Raw genomic sequence first — 26,873 nt, 5'->3', positions numbered from 1 at the left:
ACTGGAGCCCATCTCACAGCTAATGGGAAAGGAAGAAAGTGAATATTCAACATGCAAAACCACTGCACAGTTGATACTCTGCCCTTTAAAATAGTGACAATTAAAATGTTATCCTATTTTTCCAAGTTTCCGTGCCACACCTTCATCTTCTGGCACTACTAAAACCCTGAAAATACCTCAGAAGGGGTCAAAAGCAATTTAGTTCTTTTGGTAGATTGCCACAAAGACTTCTTGTAAGAAATGAAGTGGAAAAAATGTTAAGGAATGTTAAATGAAATCACAGCAGACTGAAACCTGTGGTTCCAGTGCAAGACCTGAAATAAATGTGAACCAGATGCTAATTGGCACCACCTTCACTCTGATGCTCATAAATGAAACGAACGAGGCTTCAGAGGTGCCAGAGGAGGACCAGCCATCCAAAGAACATTAAAACAGGCTTGCATTTGGTTTGTCAGCTCCAAAGTTATTTATATCCTTCCAAGTCATGTAGATCCTTCTGAAAATTCATCCAATGAGACACGTGTACATTTTTAAAAGGAATGAAAGGCTGTGGAATTGAAATTCCTAAATCACGCTGGATGTGCCTTCCATTAGCATCAGATTGGCTGTGCAGGTGAACTCCAGATGTGGGGCTGTACTGAGCTGCTCTCTGCAGGAGATTTTCCCCTGAGGATTGGGTAATGGTTTGTATCGAGACAAACAGGGTTGTTTGCAAGTCTCAGTGCAAATCATGCACTGCCACAGCCATCTGCAGCTGTTTGGAACCCCTTTTAATGACAAATGCTTGCAAAACTAATTGCACGTGGTAAAAGTGCTGACTGACCACCACATCTGGTTTGATCCTTTTCCTCCCAAAAAAACTGAAGTTACAAATTGTCGCAGACATCTCTTATGGAAAATCCTTTCCTTAGGATTTTTCCTCCTGAGGAGCTGAGAGGCCTCAGGAACAAAATGTAAACAATAATTATCTGCTGCTGTGGAATGCAACAGGTGCATCTGGGATTGGCCCATGTTGGATGTTTGTAATTAATGGCCAATCACAGTCAGCTGGTTGAGACAGAGAGCGGAGCCACAAACCTCTGTTATTATTCCATTCTATTCTATTCTTAGCCAGCCTTCTGATGAAACCTTTTCTTCTATTCTTTTAGTATAGTTTTAATGTAATATATATGATAAAATAACAAATCAAGCCTTCTGAAACAAGGAGTCAGATCCTCATCTCTTCCCTCATCCAAAACCCCTGTGAACACTGTTACAACAAACCAAACTTATTTTTAATATATAAGTATATCAAGCATTTTAATTAGGGTTATTCCAATAATTCAGCTTAATTCAGCTTTTAATTCAATCTTCTGTGATTTCAGTATCAATCTCTGTATTAATACAATGCAGGATTCCACACTCCCAGTTTATTGCTCTATTCTTATATGCCACAACCTGTAATCCCACTGGCATTATCTTTGATATCATAATTGAATAAATGACTACTATAAAGATGAGTTGATGAGTTATTTCACTCAAACAAGAAAAACCGAGGAACTTCTGCATATTCCACTTGGTCGTGATGTGCACCAAGAGGAGAACAACTGAATCCACAGTCTATGGGAACTTTACTTCTAATTCCCACTCCTGGTATCTAACAGACCACATTTTAGTGAAGTTTTCCTCACTATGGCAATTAGTGTTAAGGGTGAGTCAATTCCATGATGATCAAACACCTAAAGAAATTAAAAAAAAAAACAAACTAAAGCTCAGCAGGAGAAGCTCTGTGGCTTTCCACACCACATGATGCTTTTCACTTCAAAACTACCAAGTAAATTACTGAGAAAAAGTTACTGTGAATAAAATGGGCTGCACTGTGTTAAGTAATTATTTCTAAAGTGTGAAATGGGTAGGAAGTATCTCATCTCAAAGTAGTGCCATGATGCATATTACCTCCAGTATAAAGTGAACAGTCTTTTTTTTTTCCTCCTTTTTTCTTTATCTCGCAGGAGCAATCACAGGAATGAAAACTTTATTTTTCTAATGATTTTGTATGTGGGAGAGAAGTGTAAAGACTCAACCTGTGAAACTCTGCTGTGCTCCACTATTTGTATTGTGTTAGGATTTCGAGGAGAATGTTTAGAGGCTCATGAGCTGTCAGGAAATCACAGAATGATTAAGGTTGGAAAAGACCTCTAAAATCGAGTCCAACAGTTCACTGCCATGCTCATCACTACAAACTTGGTAAATTATGAATATATTTGGGTGATATTCCTCATTTAAGGAATTCAGGATAGTGTGATCTGTGTCAAAGACCAGCATTTCTGTGAGCGTTGAGGGATGCACCTCAGGGAAGATTTGATTTTGGAACAATGCAGGACACTCCTTGCACTAAGTTTGTCTTTCAATCCTGTCGTGCCACACACTCATTTTGCCCCTCAGTCCTGAAACCAGTGGTAAAAGAAAATCATTTTAATTGAAAAGTTCCCTCATCTCAAAGTAGTGCCATGATGCATATTACCTCCAGTATAAAGTGAACAGTCTTTTTTTTTTTCCTCCTTTTTTCTTTATCTCGCAGGAGCAATCACAGGAATGAAAACTTTATTTTTCTAATGATTTTGTATGTGGGAGAGAAGTGTAAAGACTCAACCTGTGAAACTCTGCTGTGCTCCACTATTTGTATTGTGCTAGAGTTTCGAGGAGAATTTTTAGAGGTTCATGAGCTGTCAGGAAATCACAGAATGATTAAAGTTGGAAAAGTCCAGCAGTTCACTGCCATGCTCACCACTACAAACTTGGTAAATTATGAATATATTTGGGTGATATTCCTCATTCAAGGAATTCAGGATAGTGTGATCTGTGTCAAAGATCAGCATTTCTGTGAGTGTTGAGAAATGCACCTCAGGGAAGATTTGATTTTGGAACAATGCAGGACACAGCTTGCACTAAGTTTGTCTTTCAATCCTGTCGTGCCACACACTCATTTTGCCCCTCAGTCCTGAAACCAGCAGTAAAAGAAAATCATTTTAATTGAAAATTCACCTCACAGCATATGGGTAGGAAAATACCCTTCTTGCTTCTGAGAGAACAGAGGGGATTCTTGCCATTAATTAACACCTAGATGCATAACAACAGACTGCAAGAAGAAAAGGCTGGGGTTTTTATTGTTTTTAAGTTTTTTTAACTTAAAAACAACTATTATTAAAAGTTCCAAGGATTGAGGAAAAGAAAGGGGGAAAACATGTAAAAATCAAAGAGGAGCTTTCCCCAAGACAAAAGGTGACACAAATTGGTTGTAATGACCTGGCTAAATACTGCTGTCTATTTAAAGAATAATTACACAGACATTAAAATATTTATGCAGCATTCATGTGAAATTCAGTCCCAGATGAAAATCAAGAGATAGCAGAGATTAAATAAGAGAATCCTAGCTCAGATTTAATAGCTGAGAAGCAGGATTATTTGTCCTTAATATTTTTCCTTAATCATCTGTTTTAGCAACATCCAATATAGTCTTTTACTTTCTTTTGTTCATACACATAAAAGATTCATTGCAAAAAGATCAGAAAGGGTTATTTCCTGAAATTAAATATCACATGGATATCCAAATTTTTCTTTGCAGGGCTGTGACTCCTGAACACTCAGAGCCATTCAGTGACTGCCTAAGACAAAGAGCAGAAGTGCATGCACGGAGTGTAAACTCATTCTGGCATCAGTCCTGGAACTGTCTTTGAGGTCTGACCTTCAGCAGAGCTCCACAGAACACAGATGGGCTGGCCGGGGCTGGCCACAGGAAAGTGTTTAACAAGTCAGTGTTGCACAGCAGTTAAAATGGTGCAGAACAGGACTCCAAACGGAGCAAGTGAGCTCTGCTGAGGTATCTGTGTGTTCATGGCTTGCTCTCTGGCATCAGCAGGGGATGGACAAAACACTTGAGTATTAAGAGAGTTTGGGAATAATATGTTGTTAATTTTGATTTTTAATAATTTGTTATTAAATTTGTTCAAGAATAACTTTTATAATTCAACAATTTAATGTTTTAAATATTTTTATAAACGTGCATACTTCCAAACACAGTAATTGTTCGGTGGGGTTAGCCTGCATTTAGAGGTAAAATGCCAAGTCATTTTGGATGCTGCCCTGTGATGCAGGAAAATGACACAAAGTCATCAGGAAAGGCCACTTTGTCACATTCCCTGATGGCTGCACTCCTGCTGGGCATGGACAGGGAGTGGACAACCTCAAATCCTCAAATCCATGACCGCATCAGACTGATAAATTTAATTTTAATTTAATCAGACATAAATTTAATCTCACATGCTCATGCAAAACAAAAGGAATGAGTTTGTTTTGTTTATAAAGTTAATATTTCATCAGCTTCTCTTTACACAGAGATCTGTCTTTAAAAAAATAATTGCCTTAAGTGCACAACTGTGTGTACACATTTGCAGATATTTTTAAACTCAAAAATGAGATTTCTTTTCTTAGATTGCTAAATCAAGAGAAGAGTGCCCATCAATCATTTAATATAGCTAAATTCTGGTAAAGAGTGCTTCTTTAAAAAACAAAATGAGGCTGGAGAACGACTGCCTATGCCAGCATTCACTTTGACTGATGAACTTCAGAGCACTTTATTACAGAATTTTCTAGGTTGGAAGAGACCTTTATTACAACAAATAGCATCTCCTAGTGAAATTCTCTCCTTCTAATATCATTCTGCTCTACAAAAACGTGGTTTTGACATCAGAAACAAATTGCAACAGCGTGCAGAAGAATGAGTTGTTGCCTCTGAAAGCTATTTCCAAAATACCACATAACTTCAAATTTTATCAAGACAAAAAGAAAGCTGGGTGACACATATTTATTCACTTGTGTGTATGTAATGCTTTTGTAATTCCAATACACCATGTTTTACCGTCAAACCATTAAAATAAATCAAAATAATCATTTTTTCTTGACTGGTATCATTAATATTTTCAATGCTAAGAAAGACAGGGCCCAATATTATGGACTGTGTTAAATATCTTAATTCAACTGCCATTTTTCATTTAATGTCACTGCCCTCCTCAGCTGGGCAGGATAAGGTCAAGATAAATTCAGGGAGACATCCCTCACCAGTTATTGTCATGGGCAAAAGAGACTCAACTGGGAGGAACTAGTTTAGTTTATTACCAAGCAAATCAGAGTAGGACAATCAGAAATAAAATCAAATCTCAAAACACCCTCCCTGCACCCACAGAAATTATTCAGAACAGAAAAAACTGATGTGGAAAAGTATTTTCTTCTGAATACAGAATTTTACAAAAACTTTTGGCTTCGTATCCTCATGACTTCTGCCTTAAATTGACTTTTGAATTATATTGACTTAACTAGTTTTGGTATGGCTGCTGATATTTTTTTATTATAAGACAAGCATTATTAGAATTGGTTATTTCTGTAAACCTTGAACCCAGTGAGTTAAATGTGCCCATGATTCTTCCCTTCTGTAATAAATCCTAATAACCCAACTGGATTTATAACAGCCTATTATACAGCACATTCATGAATATAGAGCAATTTTCAGTTTCCTGGACTAGAAATCATGATCATGTCTAATCTCCTGTGCCTGACAATAAGTTTAGGATGTTTAGTGGAAAAGCTCACTGACTTCAGAGGTCACTGAAAAAGAGCACAAACTATTTTACACAGCACAGTTTTTAGGAAAAAAAAAAAAAAAAAAACAAACAAAAACAACCAAAATGAAACAACAACAACAAAACACCAAGAAAACCCCAAAACCCCCAACCAAACAAAAAAACACCTTGTAGAAGGAATATAAAACAAATTCTCCTATTGCTTTTTGTGTTGCTCTACACTACATGGATTTTTTTGGGCCTTTTTATTCCACAAATGTCATTCTGAAATAAATACATAAACTCAGAGATTTTTTTTTTCTTTTCTCAATTATTTTGGGAATTTCAAAGGTCACATTTTGAGGTTGGATGCCTCATCTCTGGGCAGGCCCCATTCAAGGTTGGACAGAGGTTTGATGTAGTGAAAGATTTCCTGACTCACAGCAGAGGGATGGGAACAGATGATCTTTAAAGGTCCATTCTATGATTCATTTGGATTCTGAAGTGTATTTTTGATTCAGTTTGGGATTTTTTTTTTTCCTAAGCAGAGTAATTGAAGCTACTCAAAACCTGCCCTGGGTATTACCAGGATGAGAATTAATTCACCAGTCTAAGAAACAAAATTTAGATTTCTGAAAATGTCCCAGATTTTCTCTCTGCATTCTCCCACTCTATGGAGTGGATTTGAGATCCTGGCTGAGCTCTGCTGGGAGAAGATGCACAACAGTGGCTGGGTCAGCTGGGGAGTTCAGGGAATTGGAATGAGAATTTGGGCTCAGATCTGATCCCTCACCTCCAAACACCTTTGTGTTCAGATTCCACCTAAACTGTAAATAAAACCTGCAACTTTGTGATTTCCTGCACTGATACACACTATAAAAACTATTACTTTTTAAATTAATGCCTTGTATTGAATTGAGCATTGTAAAACCAGCTTTTAAATACAACAATCCTTTTAAAAGAATGCATGGAAAATGAACAGATCTGCTTACAGAGGGTGAAATCCTCTGTTTTGTAAATAGGATCTGCAAATATTTATTTTCAAAAGGCAATAACCTAAACATTCTTCTGCCCAAGTCTTTATTTAAATGTCAATTACTATAGCACCAGAGAGCATTCCTACAGCTAAATGATGCTTCAACCAGCTTGCATTGATAAATGTTCTATGACCACTACAGACTATCTATAAAATACTTTTTATTCCATCCATTTGCAGGACTTGCATTGAACTAGCAAACCAGTGGAAGGGGAACAAACCCTCTAGTGATTCCTAGAATGCACGTTATAAATATAGTACAGCAATTTTAACAAATTTTTATATTTACTGTATTTTCAAAATTCCTGTTTGAGAGCCCTTGTGGGCTGATTCCCCTCTTTACATCCCTTTCAGGTGGCATTAACCCACTGCACTGAACTTAATAAAGAAAAAATCCAGAGATGCAATATCAAGAGTTTCAAATAGACACATAAACCCAAAAGAATTCTGCTTTAAAATAAAACATTTTTAAGGCATTTTTATGGGGGTTTTATGTATTAAGCTACTGTGCTTCAAATATCTCCATTAGAAATTTCCTTTATTCAAACAAAATCAGGAACACTTTGTGTGAAACGAACATACGAGAACTTAAAACTGAAATTTTTGGTGATGTGGAAACAGAAGAGCTGCAGCTACAGCAACCACAAAACATAAATAATATTTACCATCCTCCTACTTCACCATCAAAGCCCTTCCCCGTTCTGGGGCAGTTGCCACCCACTCCCTCTGTATCACTTCAGCAGGGCTGCAAACACCACCCAACGTTTCTTTTATGTTCCACAAACACATGCAAATCCTTGTGCATATGTATGAGCACAGAGACACGCCTCCAGAATGGATCCCAGCTCCCTCCATCAAGGTCAGCATCCTCCAAATGGCTGCTCCCAAGCCAAGGAGCCTGATTGGAATGGGCATTGAAGATTTGGAATAATATGGTCACAGAGGATCCTTTCAGCCTGTAGGGTTCAGTCCTTCATATCTCCAGTTTTAGAAATATTTTCTAATTTTTCCCTTGACCACAGGTTCAAGGTTTTCTCCTCTGAGTGGCAGTTCTGATGTTTATTGCTGAATTTCTGTCCATTTAAACAATCTCAAACGGACTGCCTGGGCTCATGTTGTTTTCTCACAACAGAATCACAATTCTGTTTGTGTTCCTTTCTTTTTCCTTTTTCCATACACCCACTAAACAACCTGGCTTTCCTCTGACAGGCTGTCAGGGCTCTGCAGAACCCCTGTGTGTGCTCAGGAATCTGCTCTGCTTCCAGAACTGTGCTTTTGTTCCCTGGGCTGAGGTGTACCCACAGCTCAATACATTTTCTTTGCCTGCTGCTTCATCCAAGTCATCCTCATTCACCCATGAAACAATTTCTGGACTTGAGACACCTGAAGAGCCCGTGAGGCTCCTGTGCTCCAGCTTTGTTAAGCTGGAAATGCAGCCCCTCAAAATATCCCACTTAAATTCCCTCCTCTGCCTCATTCCATTTCTCCCTTGCTTCCATTTCTCTACTTCAATGCTGCCCCAAATTTTTGTACTAATTGACTTTTCAGCCTTCACTCTCTTCTGCCATACAGGATCAACACAAAGACTTATTTTGAACAGTGGGATTGAGTGTTGTGCCCTCACAGAGACACATGAATATCAAATCTGGAAAAGATAAAAAAAAAATAAAAAAGAAACAACAAAAGGGAATATTTCACAAGCCTAGGAAAATATAAAAAATTGAAATTCTGTATATTCTCTTTTTTTACCAGTGACTTAGCACAGTGATAAGTACAACAGCTAATTGTATTTGTGCAAACTCAATAAAAGGAATTGAAACACAAAGCGTTGCAAACTAAATGAAATAATAGCATCAGTCATCTCTGAAATCATTATCGTACTTGAAAAACATAATAAAATTCAAGTGCATGAGACTTTCCTGGAAATTTCCCACACACTTTCTGAAGACATCTGTTCAAAGCAGAAATGTAGGGTAAATTTCTGGAGAGGGAAGAAAAGAACAACAACAAAAAAAGCTGAAATCTTCCCGATTTCCCCTATAGATCACACGATGCAGAGCAATTTCTTTGGGGCATTTTGTGACCTTTTCCGCTTGTCTGAGCCTCTCCAGTGCTCTGGGGTGCTCCAAGAGAAGCCCTCAATCAGCCCTGGGAAGCTTCTCATGAGGAACAGAATGGACTTTTGGCTTTCTGTGTCTACAGACCCATCTTTAACACATTCACCCCATTTAAATCCAGTGCTGGTGATGAAGGGACACCCCCAACACCCACAGGAATCTTTTGCTGATGCTCTGTCAACAAATTTCCTGTCAGTGCTGATACTGCACTGATCAAAACCTCATTAACCACTGCCACACTCACAAACACAGGCAAGAATTCAATTTAAATGTCATTTTAAATTCCAACTATTAAACTTTGTCACTGTTACTACCCTCATTTTTTTTTTTCCTTACTCCAGGGCTACTGAGCATCTTTATGTTCACAGATTTTAATTTTAATTGCACACTCAACTACCCTAAATTATTAGGCAATGTACCAAGGTAGTGGCAAATTTGCATTATGGTGTTTTCTCCATATGCTAAGCAGGTTAAACTATATCACCCATATGGTAAATTCCTCTCTGCTGTGAGTAGAACCAGTGAATATGCTCTTTGTATGCCTGCAACAGACTGCAGAACTGTTCAGATCTGCTGACAGCTTCAGCAGACCTTGAGGAACCAGCACCACTTGTACTGGGCACATTTTTCTAAATACTAAATCACTGGACATATATATTTGTATAACTTCTGTCTCAAAACTAACATTCCCACTTCCTCACAATATCAATACATGTAAATTTATGGGGTTTTCCCCCTGCTTTTTTCCAATATTGTATTTTTCCATATCTGCTTTAACTGACTACTTCTGAATCAGTTCTGCCTCTATTTTCTCTCCTCTCTCTCTACTCACCATTTCAACCTCATAAATTCCCAGCCAGTACTTCCCCGCCTTTCAAATCCACGTATAATTCTTAGCTTTCCATTTCTAATCCATCCTTTAACCCAGCCCCTCACAAAGAGCCTTGACCAGCTCAGCTTTTCTGGCCACACAAATATCTGAGGAGAAAGGGTTGCAAGAGCTGTCAGAGGTTCCTGCCTTAAAATTGCAAGCTCAAATTGCAAGTCCAAGTTTCAAGTAAAATCTTGTCCAGTGCCAGCTCTGAGATTCCATTCTGGCAAAATGATCTGGCCTGATTTGGGAACCAAAATATGGGACAAGGAACAGAGATCATAGGGAGAAAATATTGAGGCGGGAACTCATACCCCGCAAGGAAAGAAGCTCATGTCCTAAAACCATATTAATCCACAGGGTAAAATGGCTCTTTGGGGGTGATGGTGCCAAAACCTCATCCCAGCCAAGCCTTCCCCATGTCTGTGACACAGGTGGGTCCAGGCAAACAAAACATTTCTAAAGGTTATATTAAAAATATTCACTCCTTTATCTCTAATTCATGAGACAAAAAGAGAAATGCTCTGCATTAAGTGTTTCAAGGGATACACCGATCCCAAAGGCACTAGGATTGGGATCTGCCTTTGGGATTTTTCTGCAAATGCTTCTGCACAGCTGATGCTCAGGTGCAGATAAAAACCAACATCAGCTTGTGTGGCCATGTCCTGCTGCAACCCCCAAACCAAAGCAGGGCTCATGTCCTGCAGGAAGGAGTAGCAGCCAGATTAAACGAGAAGATCATAATTAGTAACAAAGATAATAGATTTTAACACCTTGGGAAAAAAAATCCCCACAGCATTTAATAAGGAACATGAGATTTGAAGCTGCACTGAGGGAAATTTCATATTATAAAGAACATTTAAACACTGTAACATGATTCAGCAGAATGCTTCCACAGAGATTTCAAGGCTGTGGCATCAAAAGGATGGAGCAGAACAGCTCTGAATCCACCTGCTGCCAGCCCTTTCCAGAGCCCACAGAGGGAATATCTGCCTGGAAAACAGCACAACTGATCTGGGTCACCAGGAGGTGGGGACAGGAGGCACCTGAGAGCCTGGGTGCCACCAGCCCGTGTGTGACAGTGACCCCTTCAGAGGGGCAGGTCACACAAAACAAATCCTGAGATAAAGATAAAGGAACGAGAAATAGAAAAGAATAAGCCAGCTCTGGATAAACTCGCTCATTTTTCTTTCCATGCCTCACTAAGGTATTACAACCTGGTGGGCATGAAAACCAAATTTCTGTGTGGGGCTGAGCTGAGCAGGATTTTTTGTGCAACAAGAGACAGAAGAAAAGGGTTGGATGCCCATGGTGTCAGTTTATGATTTCTGAAGCAAAAAATCTCTGCTTCAGCACAGGAACCCTGTGTGGTGTTTGTTCTCTTTAGCCTCTGTTTACCTTTTCTATTTATAAGCAGGAATATTTCATGCAGGTGTTTTGAAGATAAATGACACAAAGAAAAATACTGGAATTGCAAAAATACTGTTGCCCTGGAATCTGCAGATATACTTTAGATAGCTGGAAGTGCCTAGAGTATTGGACAGGTGTCAAATAAATTGTAAGAAATATTTTAATAGATCATTCCACATAAGCCAAAGTTTCATGGAAATGCAGTTTAGATAATAAAAAAAAAATCCTATCAGTTTGCCATTTATTGTGTGTGTATGGGCTTGTAAATAACCATTCTAGCAAACCAAACCAAAGCAAACCTCTTTGGGTATATTTCCAGGAGAATAACACTATGGAAAAAAAATATCAGGAGTCTTACTTCAGCTCAGAAAACCGAAGGTGCAAAAGGGTCACTTCATTGAATATATTCTGCATGTGAAATGGCCACTAACAGGGATGAAAAAGGCAGGCAATACACCCAACTTAATGCACATAATATATTCCAGGCCTTCACTGCAATAGTTAATGCCTTTGAGAGTCCTCAGGGGCACAGCTGTCCAGCTCCATCAATTTTTACACATAATGCAGGTAATCAGTGATTCAAATGTTACACTGAGCTCATAGAGACAGAATAGATTAATGTAGATTCATGTAGGAAGTCTCACAGAAGCTCTACAGCCAGACATGAGAAGGTGTATTTATTTAAAATAGCAGAATCTTATTTCATATTAAAATAAAATTTAGGAAAATCCATAATTCAGTACAAAGTGATTGGTGCATTTAAGTGAATGCTTACAATTCCCAGGCTCTGTGGGAAAGGCTGTTACACAATGAAATGGTGGAGATGGGAGCTGCAGTTGTGTGGGCACCTGTGGGATCAGAGCAAAGATGAAGAAAATCCCTTTTATTGTGAGTTCTTGCAAATTTCCTTATTTAAATTACAGAGTTTATTCATACTCTGCAGACTTTCTGGGCAGGCAGAGGAATGAAATATGCATTGCACTGCTTATGCATGTTACCTAAACACTCTTTCCTTCTCATTACAGGACTCAGCTCAGCTCTAGGGGAGGAGAAAATTTATTTTGTTCTTTGAGAAAATTTATTTTGTTCTTCCTGTGTCCTGCTCATGAGCCTCAGATGGCACCAAGGCAGAGTCAGGTAACTTCAACTCAGGAAAAAACTGAGAGGAGAAAAGGAAATCTTAGTAGGCAAGTTCTTCCATCACCACTGTTTGAGGCAGATTGAAACTTTACAGTTTCATTAACATAATATAATTATCCACGCTATATAATGAGATTTAACCTACAGAAATTCACTTGGAAATGACACAGAAAGGTTTTTTCCTGGGTCCATCTATGTTTCATATCATCATTAATGACCTGGGTGATAGCACATGGAATATGCTTATTAAATTTGGAGGTGACACCGAGCTGAGAAGCACTGAAAGTGCTCAGGAGAGCAGAAAAAAACCTCCAAAGTGATTCTGACAAATTGCACTTATGTTCTCAAAAAGGGGGGAAAAAAAGAAGAGATGCAATTCCAACAGGGTCATGTGCAAGATGCTCACTCAGTCAGGAATAAGACAGAGCAGCTCCATAGGAAATCTGCAGAAGAGGCTCCACGGGCTCTTGCACATCACGGGAGGATCACGAGCCACCAGTGTCACCCAGCTGCCACAAAGGAAAAGCCAGCAGCAGCCAGGAGAGCCTGTCCCCCCTGTCAGCAAGGTCTCAGCTTCAATGCCTTTGTTTTGGTGCTGTGTACTCAGAAAATGTGGAAAGTCTTGGAGGGCTCCAAAAGCAGCACCAAAGATCAGCACAGGACTGCACCAACAGGAGAGGCCTGGCTGCATGGGCTGGGTAAACTCCTGGAATGTGAGAAGTGAATCACAGAATTACAGATTACAGGCTACCCTGAGTAGGGAGGGACCCGCGAGGATGGCTGAATCCAGCTCCTGGCCCTGCACAGACACCCCAATAATCCCACCCTTGCACCCCTGAGAGCAGGGATGTCCAAGGGGCGTCCAAACCCTCCTGGAGCTCTGTGCCCATTCCCTGGGGAGCCTGGGCAGTGCCAGCACCCTCTGGGGGAGGAACCTTTCCCTTGAGAAGTCTTCAGAGCCTTCAGGAGGAGCTGATGTGTCAGGGATGACCAAATGAATATTCCCTTAGAGCAAAGACATGGACCAGCTGATTTTTTAAATCCATTGCACTTCCGTGGACGAAGAAGTCTAGCAATAGAGCAAGGATATAGCTTGCCCAGCTATAACTGATAGAAAGAATCAAGTAAAATGGAGCTGAAAAACTTTTAACTCTTACTCAGAGGTGTTTATATTTCTTTAAGGGGACTGAGTTAAATGGGAACCTCCAAGTAAAGCATTCTTTATAAAGAAGCTCCAAAATAGGGTCAGGGCTGAGACTGAAAGCTTTAAAGGCAATGCAGAAGTCCCCATCCCACCATTTTGGTGAGAATCCACCTCAGCTCCAGAGGATCCACAGATCAGAACACATTCTTAAACTCTGTCTATTCTACATATTCTAAAACCACTCAGCACTGAGGTAAAACTTTAGACTTCAAGTAAAATATTTTAAAAATTAAAATAAAATAAGCCCCTAGAATAGCTCCACTGTTGTATTCTATCTTTACTGGTTAAAGTGGAAGGTAAATGTTGGAAGTTTCTGCAAAAGATGATGTCCTACATACTGACTAAGACTCTATTTTTTCCTTAGGAATTAAGTGCAACATTGGACAAATGAATCTTGTGGATTTGGTTTAGTAGTGGCCTTGGTGCATCATCTTAAAGGGCTTTTCCAACCTAAATGATTCTGTGATCCTACACTTAGTGCACATATCAATATTTTTCTGTTTCTTGATATTTTGATTAAGCTGAGTGGATTACACATTTCATATGAGGGTGTTTTTTAATTCCCACTCTGTGAAATGTTTCAGCTTTATAAACTGTCAAGCAAAACTTAACTACACACAGATTTTACTCTGTTAGCCTTGACATGATGTTATCCAAACTAGCATTCTCTAAAATTCCAATAGAAAATCTTGCAAAAGAAAATTGCAAGAAAGTAAATACATTTTTACAGTCTCCTGTAGCTGCTAAACTACTCTATTCTGTTTTGAAGAGAAACATCTGGAAAATTGACTTCAGAATGAAAAGTAAGGAGTGGGATGTATGTATAGAAAAGTGGATTTTTTTGATTTCTGCAGTTGTTAGGCTAGAAATAAACCATGGAAATGGCTATGGGGGAAATTTCCCTGTATATATAAAAGTAATTATTTATATTTAATATTAATACAGACACAGCAGTAGAGTGCAATATCCATTGTGACACCCACCACTGCTCCAGATTTTGATGGGCCCTCTTAGGTAATGTCACATTTGCAATCTCTGAGCGCAGCACTCAGGGAAAATCCAGTCAGCAGGAAACAATGAGGATGTGAATGTGCTTGTGAGCCGTCCAAGGAACTGTCCTTGACAAGCACAAAGGAAAGCCAAACACCTGTCTGCCTATTATCCACTAGCAATCTCTTTTAATATCGAACATCTTTGCATTTCAATGGACACCTCAGTCTGTACAGCACTGAAAGAGAACAAACACTCCCAAACTACTGCATTTGTAAATGCCACATGATCATGTTTTAAAACCAGACCAGCAAAGGGAAAACATGCAATTTTGGTTTGAGCTCATAAATTAAAGATCTTATTCTAAGTCAAAATTTTATTATATCTGCTCATCAACATGAGAAGATTTTACAAACTAAAAAAAAAAAAAAAAAAAAAAAAACGAAAAAATAAACAAACTTTTTTTTTTTTTTTAATTTATTGAGTCACTGACTTCAGAAATACTTGCCCATATGAGTAAGAGAGAAATTTTAAGGAAGGAATTTTTTGCAAAGGTGTGTGGTGGTTTTGGCTGGGAGAGAGTTAATTTTCCAGAGTTTTGGATTTGGATCTAGAGTTCTAGAGTTTCTAGAGTTTTAGGATGAGAATCGTGTTGATAACACACTGATGTTTTACTTATTGCTCAGCAGTGTTTATTCTAAATCAAGACCTTTCCGGTGTCCCATGCTCTGCCAGTGAGCAAACACATAAAAACCTGGGGCTGAGCAGGGCCAGGAGAGCTGACCTGAGGTGGCCAAAGGGATTTCCCATCCATGGGACACCATCCCAGGGAATAAACTGGGGAGAGGTGGCTGGAGGGGGCAATCACTGCTTGGGGATGGGCTGGGCTTTGGTCAGTGGGTGACAAGCAATTGCAATGTGCATAAATTGTTTTGTCCATTACTACTACTACTACTACTACTACTATTATTATTATTATTATTATTATTATTATTATTATTATTATTATTATTATTATTATTATTATTATTTCTACCCTTACTGTCTTAATAAACTGTCTTTACCTCAACCCCCAAAGTTTAATATTTTTCCCCAATTCTCTTTCCCATTCCAGCCAGCAGGAGTGGGGAAGGTGACAGCGAGTGGCTTGTGGTGCTCAGTTTCTGGCTGGGCTTAAACCCCAACAGCTCTTTGGGGACTGCTTTTCCTTTGCAGGTTGAGTTTGATTTTCCATTCCACATCCTCATGTCCTCTCCTTGGTCATGTGGGGCAGCCTGTGAATGTTGTGGACATTTCTCTCTCCTGAGTAAAGAGATTTTTACTCCCAACAGCTGAGATACAGGTGGGGAGTAAATTGAGAGCAGGGTGGGGTGGGCAGGCCCTGGCACACGGTGCAAGGAGAAGCTGTGGCTGCCCCTGGATCCCTGGAAATGTTCAAGGATAGACTGGATGGGACTTGGAGCAACCTGGGCTGGTGGAAGGTGTCCCTGCCCATGGCAGGGGTTGGAATGAGATGGATTTTAAGGTCCCTTCCAACTCAAACCACTCTGTGATTCCATGATGTGCAATATCTGGATTGTTCATGAGCAAGACTTGCAGGAAGCAATGGTATTTACTACCCCTCTCATAAACACTGTGCTCACACCAGGACCTGTAGGATTTGAATGGCTTTTACCAGTACTTAATTCTGCTGTGCTCTGTATTTTAATTAGAAATAACTGGTAATGACCTTCCCCAATGCACGAGATCTTCAGGACACGTTCCTAAATCCCATCCTCACTGATGCAGGTGGCATTCAAAGGGGCTTTAGCAGTGAAGAAAATAGAACCATACAGTTCAGGTGCAGGGAAAGATGCACAAATGTATGCTCTGCACTCCCTAACAGGAGCAACAAGGTCTTCCCAATCCTGGAACAGAATTTTTGATGGAGTGCCTGGTGGCGAATTTGAAATACTAGCCTGGGGGCCCTGATGAGACATAATTCCTTCCAGAACAAATCCAGCTTCCACATCCATTCCTCTAAAGTCATTATTGACCCAAGGGAAAATGCTGGCCTTAAGCAAGTTTTAATAAAGACTCTGGTGGAGTCGTTTCTGCAGCACTAAATGCGATAATGAGAAACAAGCCACTTAGCTCCAATAGAGCCAGGACCTGTATATAACCTGAAAGTCAGTTTGCTGAGGTTCTTGGGATTCCTTCCAGCGATGAAACATGCATCCAAAAGAGATCTAATTACCTTGCACACTAATTTGTTACATAAAAATCAGTCAGGCTTAAATGGACCGATATTCTGCTTGTCCTATATGAGTGTAATTTATTTTAATACTGTTTCTGTGAAGTAAAAATATCCATAGACTAATCAAGTCTGGGTTGAAAATCAAGGTTTTTACTAAACCAATAAAAGTGTGAACATATAAATCTGGCCTTAAATATTGCTCTACTTTAGAACTTTCCTTCAGTTTATTTTAAACAAGAAATGTTTGCATTTATGACCGCAGGACTTAATATAAAATAGCAAATTTTCCTACAGACTCTGGCAGATTGAGAGTTTCTTATGGGATTACTGAAAGTTCTCTATGCATGAAGTAGGTAAAAAATCCTTGATAAGTAGCATGCATTAGTTTTAAGTTAGATTTGTAGGGTTTTTTTTTAAAAAAACTGTCCTTCACTCTGTCCCTTTCTAACCATCAACCTCAAAATAAAACCTTGCTAGACACAGTGGAAGTGATTTGAAAATTAAACTACAGTCTTGCTAGAGAGAGATGGAGAAAGGACCCTTTGTGTGACTGTTGTGATCCTCAGCCTCCATCCCAGGCAGAGCAAGCACAATCTTTTGTGCCTGTGCTTGATGTCTGGCATTCACTCACAGAGAGATGCTTTGTTTTTTGGCTTCAAATTCTACAATCAAGTATTGAATTGTGAAAGTCAGCAGAGGAAAAACCAGAAATAGGCTCCTCTGCCCTGGTGCTCTGGTGGTACAATTGATGGGAGGGAATAGGAGCGCAATGAAGAGAGGCTGAGTGTGGCAGTGCTTTGGGCAGGAGGGAAACTGCAGAATATTCCCATGAATAAACCACGCAGAGAACCCCTGGGCCAGCTCCTGCCCTCACCCAAAACAAGCTGTATCCAGGTATTTCATTATGAAATTCACAAATTTACAAAGTTTTACAGGTCTGATCAAGCTTTACTATGAGCAGGAAAAATAAATAATTTGGCATTAATCAGGGGGAGATATAATTCCCAGCCAGACTGTCAAACCTAAAGCCAGTGTGCTGCACTTGCAGCCAACCCCTTCCTTTATTTCACACAAAAACAAGTCCCGGGTACTAATCCTCTTTATGAAAATTCCTAAAATATTTTCTAAAGTTACAGGGGAATCAGTGTGTAACACAATCCTCCTGCTTTATGATCCAGGAGAATTGGCACTTACAGGTTTTTTTTTTAATCATCCTTTAGGTACTGTTTGAGTTGAAATCAGATACTGCGTGGTAATTTCAATAAAAGTAATATTGCCTCACGTTTCTGTGAAACTCACAGCTATTTATAGGAACGAGATGCAGGGGTGGGGGCACAGCAAATATTCCTGGTTTGAATGGAGATGAAATGTCAGGAAGACTGGAGTTGCCATCTACTGGAATGTGCAACGAATGACAACTGCCATGCAAAAATCCTGAATTTCAAGCATTAGTCACAGGAACAATCCAGGTACTGCAAGGCTCCAGGACAAAAAAAAATACACACAAAAAAACCCCCGATCAAATATTATAAAGTAAATCTCCAAAGACAAAGAATTATTCTCCACTCAGCTTTTGAGAAGTCAGAAGATGCACAAGGAGGCTGTGTCAGACTAATTTTATTTGCCTGTGTCTTTATCCCCATTCAGCAATAGATTATATTTATCACTCCTCATCAGAACACTGATAATTGCACTTGCCAGCTTCAAAAGCACAAAAGAATGTCAGAATCTGAAAAGGAGAGAATTATAAATTCTTCAAGTATGGGCATCTAATCACCACTGCATTTTTCAACCACCACTTTTTAATACAAGATAATATTTAGGAATGTCTTCAGCTGATGAAACACATAAAAACATAACACAAATCTTCTTAGAGCTGCTTATCATCACACAGTCAGTCCACATTAATTCTGCTGTTCCAATAAAGTGTGGTAAGTTCCTATCAGAAAAAAAAAAAAAAAAAAAAAAAAAAGAAGTATTCAAGTATTCACTCTTGTGCTTGTAGGTGATCTAAAGCAGAATTTTTGTTTCCTACATCTAGATCTTGCAAAAGAGCCATTATTTAGCTAGGCAAGTATATACAAGAAGTCTTTACAGCTGGACAGACAGACAAACCAGACCTCTCCAGGGCAGTTCAGAGGAGAAAAGAAAACAGAAATGTCTTGAAAGTGCTATGACTGAAATGACACCAAAAGAGGAGGAGACTTGATGCTGACAGCAGCTGCAGCCCAGAAATTCAAGGTATTTGCAGACATCAACAGATCACGTCCCACCTCACAGCACCAAACCTATGCACCAGGATTTTCTGCAAGCAGTTTAATATTTTCTCATGTTTAGTGAGGATGTTTATTAGTCTCTTAATAAATGGAGAGTATGAAGTGACTGCAGAGAAGTATCTGACATGTGAACTGTGTTATTATGATTAATGGAGTTCACACATAAAGGGTCATTTCTCTGGAAAACGTCAGATTGAATAATTACTGGAATTACTCCCAAAGGGCTTTAGAAAATGTTCTGCCCAGTTTCAAGTCACGTTCTTATCACAGTTTTCTTTTGACTAGAGGGTGATCTTTAATTGCAGATTTAAGTAAAACAAGTACTGTAAGCAATTCATTAAACATTATGAAAAATGATGTATTTCTCTAACAGTCCTTGAAAGCAGCTTTCACTTTTTACCCTCATCTTTAGGCAATATAGAAAAATCAAATCGATAAATAAAATGGCTTTCTTCTGCCTTTGAAACAAAAAGCACATTGTCCCTGTTTCCCTGCACCAGACTAGGTATAGAATATGCTAGAATTGATATATAGGAATATTACTGGCAATATTATTAAGATAAGTAGGGAAGAGACGATAGCATTATTTGGTCTCTTGGATTTCTTAAATCTAATCAGTATTTAATGGATACAGCGGTGCCAGAAAATCCAGACAGACAGAGAACACAGCTCAGAAGCTTCTGAACGTGTTTCAGGGAAGCATCCCAAGGTCAGCACTACTTTGCAGTGCTGCAGATGCTTCCAACAGGCTCCACGCTCCTGCAGGGTGAGGACCAAGGAAAAGCAGCACAGACCAAAGGATAAAGGGATTTTCTTTGGGCTGAAGGTAAAGAAGCCAATACCACCCAACTTCATCCCACTGGCACTAGGGAAGCTTCTTCCCACTAAGTTTTCAATGTGTTCTGCTGCTCATTGCTCTCATAATCCTCATGAGAACAGCTTCAGGTGAACTCTGCTGGCCTGATGTCAATGCATGGGCCAAGCTCAGCTGCACTACAGGCTGCAGAAACCTCATTGTACAAATCCCGTACCTGGGAGCAGTAATGCACTGAATTCTTGTCCAGCAGTTGCCCTGAACACCAGAACTGTGTCATTATGATATTCATCATGGTGTGGAGCCAGGCTGGGAGAGCTGGGGGTGTTCACCTGGAGCAGAGAAGGCTCCAGGCTGACCTCAGAGCTCCTGCACCTAAAGGGGCTCCAGGAGAGCTGGAGAGGGACTGGGGACAAGGTGTGGAGTGCCAGGCCAAGGGATGTGGCTTCCCACTGCCAGAGGGCAGGGTTAGATGGGATATTGGGAATGAATCCTTGACTATGAGGGACAGGTTGTCCAGGGAAGCTGTGGCTGCTCCATCCCTGGAAGTGTCCAAGGCCAGGTTGGACAGGGCTGGGAGCCACCTGGGATGGTGGAAGATGTCCCTGCCCATGGCAGGAAGCTGGAATGAGATGAGCTCTTTAAGGTCCTTTTCAACCCAAAATGCCTGTGATTCTCTGACACAGCAAAGGACAGTCCATGCTGGGCATTATGCAGGGACATAGGAAGAGACAATCCCTGAAATTAAGAACTGGAAACAGTAACACCCAACAAAAATCAACAACAACTGCAGATGTAAGAAGAAACAGGGCACAAAACAAGTAAAACAAGTGAGGCACAATTAAAAGAAGCAAAGTGCGGGTCTGGACCTGCTTCCAGGATGGATTTTTGGCAGGTCTGGCACTCACTATTGTGCATTGCTGAATCACCTTTTGTCCCCTGCCTGCCATGGGTACAGAACATCCCCAGCCAGCGTTCACAGACCACACCAAGCATGAAGGGGAATCAGTCAGGAGTTTCACACCAAAAGTTTCCCAAACTTTTAGGATTGCTGCAAGGAATATTACTGATGCAATCATGAAAAGTGGGTATTTGTCCACAGCCATGTGTGCATCACACAGCATCCACTTAAACACAAACACCTTTTCATGGACAAAAACACCTGAATAATGGGGAAAAAACTACAATATATCTTGAACCATAAGCATTTTACAGATACTGACCTTTGGTTTTGATTTAGAGGCTCTAACTAATAAAGCTTGGCTTTGCACCAAATCTGAAGAAGAAAATCAAGTACACTCTTGTCAAATCATAATTAATTTGCACTACAAAAAAAAAAGAGCAGAACTAAGCCAAGCATTCTTTAAAACTGGTCTCTAGAATTCAAAACACTCCATAAAATGTCCTATATCTTGAAAAACAGGGTGATATTTTCCTGCCTTTTCAAGTTGATTACGCATCTTTCCACTCATTTAAAATATAAATTGAGTTTTAGGAAACAATAAGCTCTTCATTTTACAGGAATATTAAAGATTCAAAAATACAGCAGTAGGAGAGGGAATGTGATTATGAAACACAGCTGAAGTGAACCCTAGAACTTTGTTAATGTTTGCCCTCCAAATCTGCTGTTTCACAATTAAAAACATGGCAGGGTAACTTACATTCATGCTGCTAAGCAGATTTTGAGAATGTATTTAGCATGTTCTTTCTAAAACCTTGGAAAATTCAGGATCTTTGGATTTGTTACTAGAATTTGGTATGCCTCTATATATTTATTTAAAGCTATGGAGTAACACAAACTTTTGATTACTTTGTATGTTTCTTCATTCTAAGACATGAAAAGTCTTCAAAATACATTGAAACATAACCAAACAAGAGTCAGAAATGCATATTTCAAAGATTGCCATTGGAACTCACACAATTAAATTAGCTGTTGAGCAAAGCTGAGTTTCTAAGATTACACATACACCACACACAAACCTCCTCCACCATATAAACTCTTCAGTAATGCCGTGAGTATTTTTAAGTTGGTTTAAAAAAAGAAGGTCAGGTTATTCTCTCTTTTTTAAGAAGGCATGACTATCTTTTGTTATGTCTTTAAATATGTCCTTCTGAGACTCCTGACCCATGACTATTTCTCTTAGACATTACATCAGTTGCAAATAAAACGTAATGAAACCATAAATATTGCAGGTAGTCAACAAACCATCGTCTTTAGCCTTGCAAAAATCACAATGACTTTTCTCTGAAATATGAGTCTTCAACCTGGTTTCTGCATTATTAATTCTGTCTATGAGCTAATGATCCAGAGGCCCTCTAATCTCCCTGTAAGATGCAATACACATGCAGGATTTCAATGCATTTTGTTCTGAGTTTTCCCTTCAGAATATGGAAATCATTGACTGGACAGGGCTTGGAGCAATGTGGAATAGTGGAAGGTGTCCCTGCCCACAGCAGGGAATGGAAGGAGATGGTCTTTGAGGTCCTTTCCAGCCCAAGCTGTTCTCCAATTTTATGATTCTATTTTTCTATGGAGTCAGTTCAAATGGTGCTCTATGGAATGGGAGAGGACTCAAAAAAAGTCGTATTCAATTTCAAAATACTACCAGCAACTTCATAACTAACCTGTGTTTCTAGAAATAATGTATCCACAAAGGCCAGCATGAAGTTTTTTTGTCTTTTCTGATGTTGCTTTAGAATACATTTGGAAATAAGTACAAGAAATGGATTAAGAACAACTGGTTGTCTAATGCTGAGAACAGATTTTCTGTTCTAGGAAAAATTTCCAAGAGCAGTTCATCCACTTGTAAAAAGACTTTCCAGAAGACTGCCAGGAACAGCTTTTAACTTGTTCATCCTTGCTTTTAATAACTGATTTCATAAATTCCTCTCTATTCTCCACATGTCCTGCACTTTGGAAATCTAAAAAGTGTTCACTGCCCCTCAAGGTGTTGCCATTGGTGAAAAGAAGGAGGGATTTTGCATCAGGAAGGTTATCCCAATGTATGACCAATGGCTTCTCTACAGCATGGTGCTACCTGCATCCCCAGGTGAGACCTCACAATTTCCCAAACAACACAAGTTATTCTGGAAAAGGACAAAAAATACTGGTAAAACATGATGGGTTTAGGACCATAACCAGTTTGGCTGCAGGGAGGATTTTTCACAGCCCTAAATAATCCTCTATTGTGTCACTTCATCCAACCTCTTGGTAAGTGTGAGTAAATACACCACCAACCAACAAACCAACCAACCAGCCAACCAAGCAGCCAATTGACCAGCCCCAGGTGAAACAGCTGGGAGAAGCAACATCCATGGAAGAACAGAACCCTTCAGTCAATATGAGTCTCAAAGCACAAATAAATTACTGTTTAGCACCAGAGTTAATCAAAAATAACCCTCCCAGATGAACTATTAACAGTAGCAGAGGAGACAGTAGATGTATTCAGGAATGTGGATAAGCTGTGGCCCTCTCTGCTTCTAAGAGAATTGGAAATTAATTATAGTTCATTTGCTGGTACCTCCAGAAATAATGGGAAGGTCTTGAGATCAACCTTTGTGGTGTCTCACTTAGCACTTCTGAAGTTGGAATTAATTGATTTCCAAACAAATATGACCAACTAAAACCTCCGTGCTTGCTAATCATTGCACTCCACACCTGCTTCCTCCATTATTTCCTATGACATTTTCAGAGATATAAATTAGCAAGGGTTAATCAAAACCCAAGGTTTAAATTTTCACTTTTCCTGCAAACCAGGAGTTCCACCAGCCTGGTAACGTGACAGTAACACAGCAGCCTTTGCCTAGCCAGGACGTTGCATGATCTTCATGTGTTGATTAATCATAAAAGGATCATTTTACTTCTTGTCTTTTTCCCATTACCCCTGGAACCAGTCACTCTGGCAAGAGTTTTGCCATCATGACCAGACATCAAAGCTATTTTCACAAATACTTAAGAAAGTCAATCCTTTTTTAGCTTATTCAAGTAGTCTATCAGTCATGGATGGAAAACAGTTACTTTTTCATACTCTGGATATGTTGTCCTAAAACCTGACATTTCTGCCCTGCTCTGACAATTCTGCACATGGGTCTCTTCTGTCATGGACCTTCTAGAGCAATGCATGACCACCTGCAAGTGAATGTGGTTGATGAGGATGGAATAACTGCAATGAGACAGAGAAATGTTTATCACCTTGTCAAAAACAAGAAGGTCATTTACATAAGAATGTCTATGATTTAAAGGGAGCCACAAATCCAATGTGACTGTCAGGTACCGTAAGAATTTAATGACATCTGGAGCCAGCACGATTATTTTGGTCAAAATCTTGTATAATGTTACTCATTTTTATATCTACTAAAACAGACATGTTATAGAATTGGACTTCTTATCAGCTGAAATCATAAATTTTATACAGAATGGGCAGCCAAAAAATGTTCAGGATGACCAAGACAGAAATTCAAGAGAAATAACAGATGTAGTTTGCTTTACCTTAGGTCATATCTTTTTCCCCCTTTTCTGCTTTTAAATGTTTCTTTTATGCAAAATGTCATGGTTCAGCACACTTGAAAATTAAAGAACGACTACCAAAGATCAAGGTTTGAGTCCTTCCATTCATGAAAGGAAATTAAAATCATCACTAAGAGCATCACTTTTTATTATTCTGATATAAACCACTCAGAAAATGCCAAAAGGAAGAAGTACACTCAGTATTTAATAGGTTGTTTTGCCTTTTCATATTTTGGTGGAGAATTTATGAAAAGATGTGTGTATGAAGAGTTGGATATCAGCAGCCACATTCGGATCTCAGGCACTCTGTCCCAACCCCATCTGTCCTGGATTGCAAATTAAAGTAAGGTAAATATCCAGGCAGAAACAGTAAAGGAATATCCAAGGAATTAGCAAAAATTAAATGATTCTGGGGTGAGTTAAATTATATGGGACATTTAATGGTTGGACTGGATCATCTTTTCCAATCTTGATGATTCTATGATTAATCTGAACACAATATTAAAAATGTGTAGAGCAAATACATTGAACTACATTGAAATAAAATGAAATACATTGTTTTTCCTTTCCAGATTGAACAGTTCTGACCATTGCTGCCACTGAATTATCCTTGTCATGACTACATGAAGAGGCTTCCCACCTAAACTTTCTAAAACTTTATTCATGTTGTTCTTCTGTAACCTACTTCACATTGATTTAATCAAGCTCCTTTAAACACATACAGTTTTGCCATTCTTAAAATGTTTTATAATAGCACATTTAATAAAGCTAATTTAAATCTGCTAATTTATAGAGACTTGCCAGAGGCTTTGAAACTTCAGAAAATGTGTAAACTTAACAGTTTGGCTGTGATAACAGCTCAGACAGTGGAAATTAAGCCCTTTGCATTACAATCATCTTCAAAGTGAATTCCTGGTTTGATTGAAAAAAGGGTACATTGCAAAAATACAGTAGGACACCAATTTACAAAAGATATTTCAGATGCCCCAGTTCTTGAATTTGGTCACTACTGTGCCTCAGCATCAGAGCCTCAAACATACACTGTGAGATCTCTCATCTTAAGACTACCTGGATTCTTTCTTACAACCAAATTTTGGATAAGAGCAGAGTTTCTTCTTCAACAGCCCTCCGTTAGGGCTCTGAGAGAGTGCACTCAGGGCCATTAATTCTGGGTCTCTAATTCTGGTTGTCAGTCTTCCAGCTGCTGCTATACAGGTTTGCTACTGTCTGCTCTAATTCCTGCCTTTGAAAACCAAATGATAATGGATTATATGCCAGAGTGGGAACAGGCACATTGGTTGGGATCCAAGCTGTATCCCAGGTGATAACAAGGAGGAGCAGTGGAAAAAAAAAATAAAAATATTCAGCTCTTCAGTGATGTATCAGGGAGCTTCATCTCTACTAGAAGAAGTCTTTATACATAGCATTTAAATGGTAACTAAGTGATCCTTATCATCATCTGATTTGCAGAAAATGGTAGCTTTCCTTGAAGATATAATTGAAATTTTCAGGGCTGCTGTTGCAGACCTCTCTCTAAATTTTTACATGGGAGAAGGCATTAAGGCTTCACCCAAAAAAAGACTTGTAGGGTTGCAGATTTTTAAGGGACACAACCTCATTGCTTTGAAGCTTTTTTCAGTATCTGTTAAGTTCAAGCCATCCTTTAATTTTTTTTTTCCCTGCTAATTGCACCAAAATATTCATCAAGGCAATCTGGAATATATTCTTGGGTGGGTTTTTTTAGTCTCTCCTGCTCCAATGCTTTTTCTGTCAGTTCTGTCACTGCTTTCCCTCCTGCTTTTGTGTACCGAGAAACAGAATTAAGGTGTACTGCAACCAGTGGACACTTGCATAAACAGCCTGCTTTGAATAAAACTGCATGATCTGGGGAGAGGAAAACCACCTTCAGCTCTCCTGCCCAAATGCTAAAACATAGATGAGGTTCATTTACTATTAAAGCATCACATTTTTGCTTTGAGACCACTTTGAAATGTTGTGAAGAGCAGAAAAATGTAAATAAACCGAACAGGGAGCATAAAAGCACATTGATCCCCAGGTTCTGATACCACAATTTAAATGGCTTATATTTGTAATTTATTTAGGACTGTTTCTGGCAAATCCATTAGTAATCAATCTCCTTCACACATTTTTATTTTTATGCACAAGAGCTTTAAGTTTGCCAGGACTTCTGCAAAGCAACTTTTACTGCATCAAATTACTGCATTCCTTGATCTCTCCCAGCACACACTCACAGCAGCCACACTCAAACACAATGTTTAGCTCTGCAACAGACACCACCAAAACAAGGAATTTCTTTTAAATTAACACAGCTGTGAAAAAAGAAAGCAAACACAGTGGTTTTGCCCTGTCCCTCCAGCATTCTGCATCCGATGTCCACTTAAAATCAGCACGATCCTCTGCAATCCTTGCATCCTGAAATCCGTGTGGAACTTCTTCATTGGGTATTGATGCAGAATTGGGAGCTGTCAGCTCCGATTGCTCTCACCAGCACAGGGGCTTGAGATTCTATTTCATAATAGGAAAAGATGGCCAGCGTTTTCCTGACAGAAATACCATGCATTTTTCAGTCAGTAAAAATTACAGAGCTCATTGATGATGCCTTTCCCATAGAGAACAAGGACTGAAAATTATCCAGCAAAGATTTTTTGTTTCTTGGA

General features: G+C 39.2%; 1 protein-coding gene across 3 annotated transcripts in view; it reads right to left on the bottom strand.

The window, feature by feature from the left end:
* The window catches only part of CTNNA2 (catenin alpha 2), a 478,676-nt gene that overhangs the window by 130,933 nt on the left and 320,870 nt on the right, over positions 1–26,873 (bottom strand). The window lies entirely within an intron of this gene.

Source organism: Melospiza georgiana, chromosome 5, assembly GCF_028018845.1.
Source record: "Melospiza georgiana isolate bMelGeo1 chromosome 5, bMelGeo1.pri, whole genome shotgun sequence".
Taxonomy (NCBI): domain Eukaryota; kingdom Metazoa; phylum Chordata; class Aves; order Passeriformes; family Passerellidae; genus Melospiza; species Melospiza georgiana.
Note: the sequence above shows the minus strand (reverse complement) of the source record. Positions and strands in the feature narration are given on the sequence as shown.